The sequence below is a fragment of the Oryx dammah genome, unplaced genomic scaffold (assembly GCF_014754425.2).
Source record: "Oryx dammah isolate SB20612 unplaced genomic scaffold, SCBI_Odam_1.1 HiC_scaffold_25, whole genome shotgun sequence".
In the NCBI taxonomy this organism is placed as follows: domain Eukaryota; kingdom Metazoa; phylum Chordata; class Mammalia; order Artiodactyla; family Bovidae; genus Oryx; species Oryx dammah.
This window is the reverse complement of record NW_024070209.1, coordinates 13954503-13963334: the sequence shown is the minus strand read 5'-3', so window position 1 is coordinate 13963334 and position 8832 is coordinate 13954503. Positions and strand designations below refer to the sequence as shown.

The 8832-nt window shown below is 44.4% G+C and overlaps 1 pseudogene; it reads right to left on the bottom strand.

Moving 5' to 3' along the window:
- Window positions 1-5916: 5916 nt before the first annotated feature.
- LOC120851849 lies at window positions 5917-8520 on the bottom strand (annotated as a pseudogene).
- Between the last annotated feature and the right edge of the window lie 312 nt (window positions 8521-8832).

Sequence of the window (8832 nt, the reverse complement as noted above, 5' to 3'; positions counted from 1 at the left end):
GCGTCCACCCCCTTCACTCCCACCCTGGTTGCTGGCATAGAAAATTAGGCAAACTTTCCTTTTCACCAATCTTGTCTCTTTACTGGCTTCTGAGCAGCGAGCAGCTGGACCCCACTTTCGGTTATACTTTGGCTCAGTTCCTGCACCCACCGCTTTGCCAGCATCCCAGGAGCAGGGGCCTCTGGGCTGAGGAGCTTGGTCCTCCATATGGACTGAGAGCAGTGGCGTGCCCCATCCAGTTCTTCACTACAGAGAAGTGTCTTCTCTGACTCACGGTTGTGTGTTTCTGCAGTTGGACTGAGGTTTTGCTAAAACCGGAACATTTTCTTCTGAGAGAGTTGAGGACATGTATGTGTGTGTGAGGGACAGATAGACAGAGACAGAGAGGGAGAAAAAGAGGGAATAAAATTCTGAGCTTAATAAATCTACTGAGAAGGGGAGTCCAACCCGCCTAACATCCCCTGGTACCTGTCTATGATGCTTCCTCATTTGATCATTGAACACCCTGAACTCCCAGATTTCACCTCTTTTCTCCTTTACCCAATTCTATCCTGCCAGAGGAGGTTGCCCTCATCCAAGTGGCACATTGTATCCCTTGCGGCACTCATCTTCTTCAGACTCTGGCCCGACCAGCTTATCACTGAGATTTTCAATCTCCAGTGTCTGCCAAGTGACTTCTCACATCACCAGAGCTCTTCTACACAGCAAGTGAGCTTCCCCTATTACCTCTTCACTTTGCTCAGAGATTTAGACATCAGCAGAATCAATACATACTGACTGAAACTCGGTGATGATAAAAGCCAGGAGGAGGTGCCATGGAAGCACTTTGGGACTTGATGAATCAAGGGAGGACTGTTAGGGAAGGCTTCAGGGTAAAAGTAAGAGTGAAGGGGTGAGTATGAGTTAGGCAGCTGATGTGAGGAGGGTGCAGCGGTCAGGACTTTAATTTGAGCTCCAATCTCTTGGACATCTTGCTTTGGAGTGGGGCCCAGGATTCTGCATTTATAACAGGCTTCCACATGTTACCTGAGTTGCTGGTATCAGCACCTCATTTTGAGTAGCGAGGTTCTGTGCCAGTGATTCTCAACCTCGGCTGCATGCTGAAATTATCTGGGAGGTTTGAAAAATACTGATGCCCGCTGCTACCTCCAGAGATTTGGATTTGCTTGGTCTTGGATGAGGCCTAGGCATTCAGGTTAAATGAAACAAAACAAAAAACATCCCCCACCCCCTGGGGAATTCTGATCTGCCATCAGAGTTGAAAATCCATGATCTCAGTTCAGTTCAGTCGCTCAGTCGTGTCCAACTGCCTGCGACTCCATGAATTGCAGCACGCAAGGCCTCCCTGTCCATCACCAACTCCCAGAGTTCACTCAAACTCATGTCCATTGAGTCGGTGATGCCATCCAGCCATCTCATCCTCTGCCATCCCCTTCTCCTCCTGCCCCCAATCCCTCCCAGCATCAGTCTTTTCCAGTGAGTCAACTCTTTGCTTGAGATGGCCAAAGTACTGGAGTTTCAGCTTTAGCATCATTCCTTCCAAAGAACACCCAGGGCTGATCTCCTTCAGAATGGACTGGTTGGATCTCCTTGCAGTCCAAGGGACTCTCAAGAGTCTTCTCCAACACCACACTTCAAAAGCATCAATTCTTCAGCACTCAGCCTTCTTCACAGTCAAACTCTCACATCCATACATGACCATTGGAAAAACCATAACCTTGACTAGACAGACCTTTGTTGGCAAAGTAATGTCTCTGCTTTTGAATATGCTATCTAGGTTGGTCATAACTCTCCTTCCAAGGAGTAAGCGTCTTTTAATTTCATGGCTGCAGTCACCATCTCCTTGATGTAGGAAGAGCTAATAGTATGAATGTTGCTATTATGTGCTCAGACTCTCAGTCGTGTCCAAAACTTTGTGATTCCATGGACTGAAGCCTGCTCGTCTCCTCTGTCCATGGAATTTTCCTGACAAGAATACTGGAGTGGGTTGCCATTTCTTCCTCCAGGGGATCTTCCTGACCCAGGGATTGAACCTGTGTCTTTTATGCTCCTGCATTGACAGGTGGCAGAGAAGGCAATGGCACCCTACTCCAGTACTCTCGCCTGGAAAATCCCATGGATGGAGGAACCTGGCAGGCTGCAGTCCATGGGGTTGCGAAAAGTCAGACACGACTCAGCGACTTCACTTTCACTTTTCACTTTCATGCATTGGAGAAGGAAATGGCAACCCACTCCAGTGTTCTTGCCTGGAGAATCCCAGGGACGGGGGAGCCTGGTGGGCTGCCGTCTATGGTGTCGCACAGAGTTGGACACGACTGAAGCGATTTAGCAGCAGCAGCAGCATTGACAGGTGGATTCTTTACCACTAGTACTATCTGAAAGCTACTGAGTATTGCTACTACCACCCAGAAATGGCTCAAATTGACTTATAAGAGCCAGTTCCTAAATTCTCAGGAATTTTGTGAACTGGTTATTAAACATGCTGCTGCTGCTGTTAAGTCACTTCAGTTGTGTCCGACTCTGTGCGACCCCATAGACGGCAGCCCACCAGGCTCCTCTGTCCCTGGGATTCTCCAGGCAAGAACACTGGAGTGGGTTGCCATTTCCTTTTCCAATGCATGAAGGTGAAAAGTCAAAGTGAAGTTGTTCAGTCCTGTCTGACTCTGAGCGACCCCACGGACTACAGCCTACCAGGCTCCTCTGTCCATGGGATTTTCCAGGCAAGAGTACTGGAGTGGCCATTGCCTTCTCCAGGTTATTAAACATAGGCATTATTAAATATTAATTTATATAAATTTAATAAATTATATAACTATAATAAGCACAAACACATCACTTACTTATTTTCCTATATTTTTACTATACCATGTTTTTGAGGGTATTTTCTTTTGCTTTTCTGTATGGTGGAAATACCACATAGAAGTATACTGAAAATCTTTCCAACTCATTGTGTAGTGACTGAATGTTAGTAACTTGAAAACTAACTAAGGTGTTGGTATTTATTTGGTGTTAGTATTTATGTCACAGAAACTAGCAAAGGCTACAGATCAGGGCTTGCTTTATATTATTTTTTAATTTTTTAAAATTAAAAAAAAATGTTGTTGACTAGGCTAAAGTGATGGAGGAAATATTAATAACTGAGATGAAACTTACATGTGTAGCATATCTGTGGCTGTTACATTGTGAATAGAACAAAAATTAAAAAATATTCTTCTAGTTATTATAATGAGAAAGTCAACTATAAATGAAATATTATCGAGCACTCAAAACTATACTCATCTGATAATTGCAACCTTAGGCTAGCTATCCATACAAGAGGTTGCTAAAACTCAGTGAAAGCCTTCTTGACTTACTGATTAATTGGCTACACAGCATTTACAACAAAGAGTATTTTATGACTATTTGTAAATTGTGTACTACCCATCCTTTCTATCAGTAAAATGTATATGCAAGCAGGCCACCTCATTCAAACTGGTTACTGAAAGTTTACCAGTACCACACTGAGTTGGAGAAAGATAGGGAAGACAGACAGGTCTTGGAGGTGTCCTCTTGGATTCCCGGCCACAATTAACATGAGGCCTCCAGAACCCAGGAAGGCAAAGCTGCAGCCTTCCTTTCGGGTTCTTGCATTTCCTTAGTTTCTTTCTCCTACTTTTACTTGGAACCTTTTAAGTTCATCTGGTTCCCATGGTATCCCTCTGACTGCCTCAAACTCAGAATCTCCCCATCTTTGCCCCATTTCTTTGGGTTGCTAACTCTCCCTAAGAGGCTGCCTGGGATTCCCTGGGAGAACCCAAAGTGGCAACTTGTTTAGCACCAGAGCTCCTAGTTTGTCTGAGTGAAAGGATTCAGTTCAGTTCAGTCACTCAGTCATATCTGACTCTTTGTAACCCCGTGGACTGCAGCATGCCAGGACAGGAGAGGCTTCCCTGTCCATCACCAACTCCCAGAGCTTACTCAAACTCACATCCATTGAGTTGGTGATGCCATCCAACCATCTCATCCTCTGTCATTCCCTTCTCCTCCTGCCCTCAATCTTTCCCAGCATCAGGGGCTTTTCAAATGAACCAGCTCTTTGCATCAGGTGGCCAAAGTATTGGAGTTTCAGCTTCAACATCAGTCCTTCCAATGAACACCCAGGACTGATCTCCTTTATTATTTTTTGTTTGTTTGTTTTCACACAGTTTATTCAGAAGTTTAGAAGATAAAATGTGGGCACCCCCCCCCAAATCATCCCATGCCACTTTCCAACATACAAATTATCACCCTCCTATTCTCATTACCCATGCTTACCACATACTCTTGCCAAACACACGAGGGTCAAGACCCCAACTATTTGGTAATCCAAAGAAACTACATAGTTACACAAAAGACTCTCAACTTCCTTTTCACCAGAAAACCATGAGTGAAAGAATAAGGGGCAAACACATAATCTTCATCCGGAGTTAATATTTCCCTAAAATTATTTTTCCTTCCTCTAAGTCATTAAAACTCAAAGCAGTTTCACTTACTACTATCACTTTGATATTCCTTTTTTTTTTTTTTTTTTCCTGAATGGCTAAGCTAGGACATACTTTCTTTTCATAGCTGATGTTTACAACCTCAAGACTGGCAGGAAGCCATATCCCAGTTGTGACTTGGCCACAACACTCTGCAATACGCAAAGTTATCACATAGGTGCAAATGACGCTGCAAGAGTCATCAAAATTGTTTAAAGCAATAATGCATTGATATGGAGCCTCCACATTTTTCTGATGCAGCAAAAATTCTCTAAAGGTGGTGGCAGCTGTGAAAGAAAAGGCACTTCATGCTAAAATTCAGAGGGTCTCTCTTCAGAGACCATCCCAGCAGAGAGGCCGGGTCAGCCAGGCCTGCATGTGACCCTTTGGGGTGGAGAGGACCATCCCCTAGGAAGGCATCTGCAAAGGAAAAATTTGTAATCATGATTCCAAGGCAAAATTGTTACTTGAAGTTGGGAGAGGAGAAACACTGAGAATACAAATACAGTTGCACCAGGGACTGAGGCGTGAACTGTACAAGCATCTGGAGGCTGGCTCTGCACTGTATACTGGGATGGTTCCCTCACTGCTTGCAAGGAGATCCTGGAGACAACAAGAGCAGCACCTTAGCCAAGAGGGTTCCAGGCTGCCTGCTTCCGCCCAGGCTCCCCCTGCTGTGTTCCCAGGAAGGAGCCAAGGTCCTGTTGGCAGCACTTGTGGGTATTGCTGGTCCATGGCAATATCCAAAGGGATTTTCTGATACAGTCGTAAAGAAAAGGTGAGGATTTTCCACGTGATCTGAGACTCCTTGGCAATGCCCAGCAGCCTTTGGGCCTTCTAAGAGCAATGATGGATCAAGCTGGCCTCCTCCATCAACACTCAGGAAAGCAGCATGAGAATTTTAGATGGGCAGGAGCAAATAACTCTAAATGGATTGAGGGTCTTTATCCTTGTACCATAAATAAAGTGCACCATGACTGGAGGCTATAAAAAGCCACTTGCCAGAGGCTGAGGTCTGGGGAGAAACCACCATAACCACCCATTCAGAATGGCGGATCATCTTCTTCAGCCAGAACACTGGCTGCCGATGCTCTTTATTGCTTTATTTCCTTTAGTACTATGAACTTTTAGTCGTAAAGAAAAAAAGTACTTGGTGGGCTTGACAGGAAGCATGTCACCGAAACACAGAACTGGCTGATAATAAGTTTATGTTACAGTCTTAAAGTTGGGTGATGGCTGTTTTTCCCCCTTCATTCTGATGAACTTAGGAAATTTTGAGTTTTTTTTTTTTAAACATCAGATTGGCTCATGATGATTCTAAAGAAGCAGGACAGCTGTTCATGCCCAACATAGTAGAAAAGGTTGTCTTTGTTCATCAGATGTGTTATGGAAGAGAATCCACTTACTATCACCATGCTCACCACATTGGTGGGTTCCGTGAACTTCCTGGAAACTCCGAAAGAGTACGTGAGAAGAAAACCATGATGCTGTACAAAGAACTCGATTTAGGATCCCATTTCAAGGAAAACCCTTTTGCTGCTTTCATGTAGGAAGGTATTGCCCCACCCCCCGCCCCTCCGCCCCGTGTGGTCAGGCCCTCAAAGAGCTTGTAGGTGTAATTGATGAAGACCCAGTCTTTGCTCTTGCAGTCTGTCTCAGGGTGATTACTTATTGCCGCTGTTGGCTTAAGAATATCAGATTCTGGAAACACATCGAAGTTTGAGGTATCATCAATGCTTTTGATTTCAATAGATATTGCAGCAGGTTTCTCTCTGATATGTTCCCAGTCAACACCTTCAAAAAAAGAATTATTTTTGATTTCCTCAACTCCAGGGGCTCCAATTCTATATTCCCATTCACAGCAGAATCTCATAATTAGATCCTTGGCTTTCTCAGAAATAGGAACCGCTGGAGGAAAAGTCAAATTTCTTTCCAATTCATCACTTTCTTACATATCTCTCGAGGGATTTTAGGACAGAAATGTGGGCAGCCAATGAGCATCTCATACACGATCACCCCCACTGACCACCAATCACAGAGCTTATTGTACCCAGTCTGTGCCTACTGTGGAGAAGCTAGCTGATGTCTATTTCTTTTCCAGGTTTCTGCTTTCCTTTTGGGATTCATGTTCTGAAAAGGGAAATCACTGGAGAGGCTGTGGTTCAGATTCCTATAAAATTCTGTCCTAAACATCTATTTCTGCTTTATTGACTATGCCAAAGCCTTTGACTGTGTGGATCACAATAAACTGTGGAAAATTCTGAGAGAGATGGGAATACCAGACCACCTAACCTACCTCTTGAGAAATCTGTATGCAGGCCAGGAAGCAACAGTTAGAACTGGACACGGAACAACAGACTGGTTCCAAATAGGAAAAGGAGTACGTCAAGGCTGTATATTGTCACCCTGCTTATTTAACTGATATGCAGAGTACATCATGAGAAACGCTGGGCTGGAAGAAATACAAGCTGGAATCAAGATTGCCAGGAGAAATATCAATAACCTCAGATATGCAGATGACACTACCCTTATGGCAGAAAGTGAAGAAGAACTAAAAAGCCTCTTGATGAAAGTAAAAGAAGAGAGTGAAAAGGTTGGCTTAAAGCTCAACATTCAGAAAACGAAGATCATGGCATCCGGTCCCCTCAGTTCATGGGAAATAGACGGTGAAACATTGGAACAGTGGCACACTTTATTTTCTTGGGCTCCAAAATCACTGCAGATGGTGACTGCAGCCATGAAATTAAAAGACGCTTATTCCTTGGAAAAAAAGTTATGATCAACCTAGATAGCATATTCAAAAGCAGAGACATTACTTTGCCTACTAAGATCCGTCTAGTGAAGGCTGTGGTTTTTCCAGTAGTAATGTATGGATATGAGAGTTGGACTGTGAAGAAGGCTGAGCGCTGAAGAATTGATGCTTTTGAACTGTGGTGTTGGAGAAGACTCTTGAGAGTCCCTTGGACTGCAAGGAGATCCAACCAGTCCATTCTGAAGGAGATCAGCCCTGGGATTTCTTTGGAAGGAATGATGCTAAAGCTGAAACTCCAGTACTTTGGCCACCTCATGCGAAGAGTTGACTCATTGGAAAAGACTCTGATGCTGGGAGGGATTGGGGGCAGGAGAAGAAGGGGACGACAGAGGATGAGATGGCTGGATGGCATCACGGACTCGATGGACGTGAGTCTGAGTGAACTCCAGGAGTTGGTGATGGACAGGGAGGCCTGGAGTGCTGCGATTCATGGGGTCGCAAAGAGTCAGACACGACTGAGTGACTGAACTGAACTGATGTGCTTTTTTCAGTCCTGTGTAAAGACCAAAGTCAGAAAGCTTCACATGGCCCTTGCGGTCCAGCAGAAGGGCATCTGTTTGGCATCTCTGTGGATGAACCCAGGTTGGTGAATAGAGTCTATGGCTAACACTGTTTCTGCTTTGTAAAACTGAGTCTCTTCTCTCAGCGTGCCCCCCCCCCTTTTTTTTTTTTTTATCAACAAGGTCATCATGTCCCCTCTAGGCAGGAACTCCATGATTACGTAGAGGTTTAGCTTATCCTGAAAACTATAGAACATTTTCACAACCCAAACTGTCTGCCTCTGCTAGAATGTCGCACTCCACACGAATGTGGCCAGCCTGCTCTTTTTCAAGCATATCTGCTTTACGAAGTATTTTCATTGCATACACATGGCCTATTTCTTTCTTCTGAACAAGCCACACCTCACCAAAGGCTCCTCTGCCTATTACTTTTAAGGACTCAAAATCTTCCAGTCCAAGTCTTGCTCTCTTCAAATGAAGAAAACTTTGTTTCCTTCCGAGCACGTGCTGATCTCCGGAGTCATTTCTCTGCGGCCTTGAGGCCTTCCTCTTCCATCACTTTTTCTAACTTCTTTTGTCTCATTTCTTGTTCTTCACGTTGAGCAATAAGATTGCTATAAAAATTCTCCAGTGCCACTCTGATCATTATCACTCTTTCCTTCGTGTGACTACTCATGGACGAGCAAGGTGTTGAGCCTGTCATTGCCATGGCCAGCATCAAGCTCCTTTCCCATGACTCGGCTCTTCACACCAGGTGGCCAAATTACTGGAGCTTCAGCATCAGTCCTTCCAATGAATATTCAGGGTTGATTTCCTTTAGGATGGACTGGTTGGATCTCCTTGCAGTCCAAGGGACCCTCAAGAGTCTTCTCCATCCAACACCACAATTCAAAAGCATTAATTCTTTGGCCCTCAGCTTTCTTTAAGTCCAATCCTCACATCCACACATAACTACTAGAAAAACCATAGCCTTGACTAGACAGACCTTTGTTGACAAAGTAATGTCTCTGCTTTTTATTTT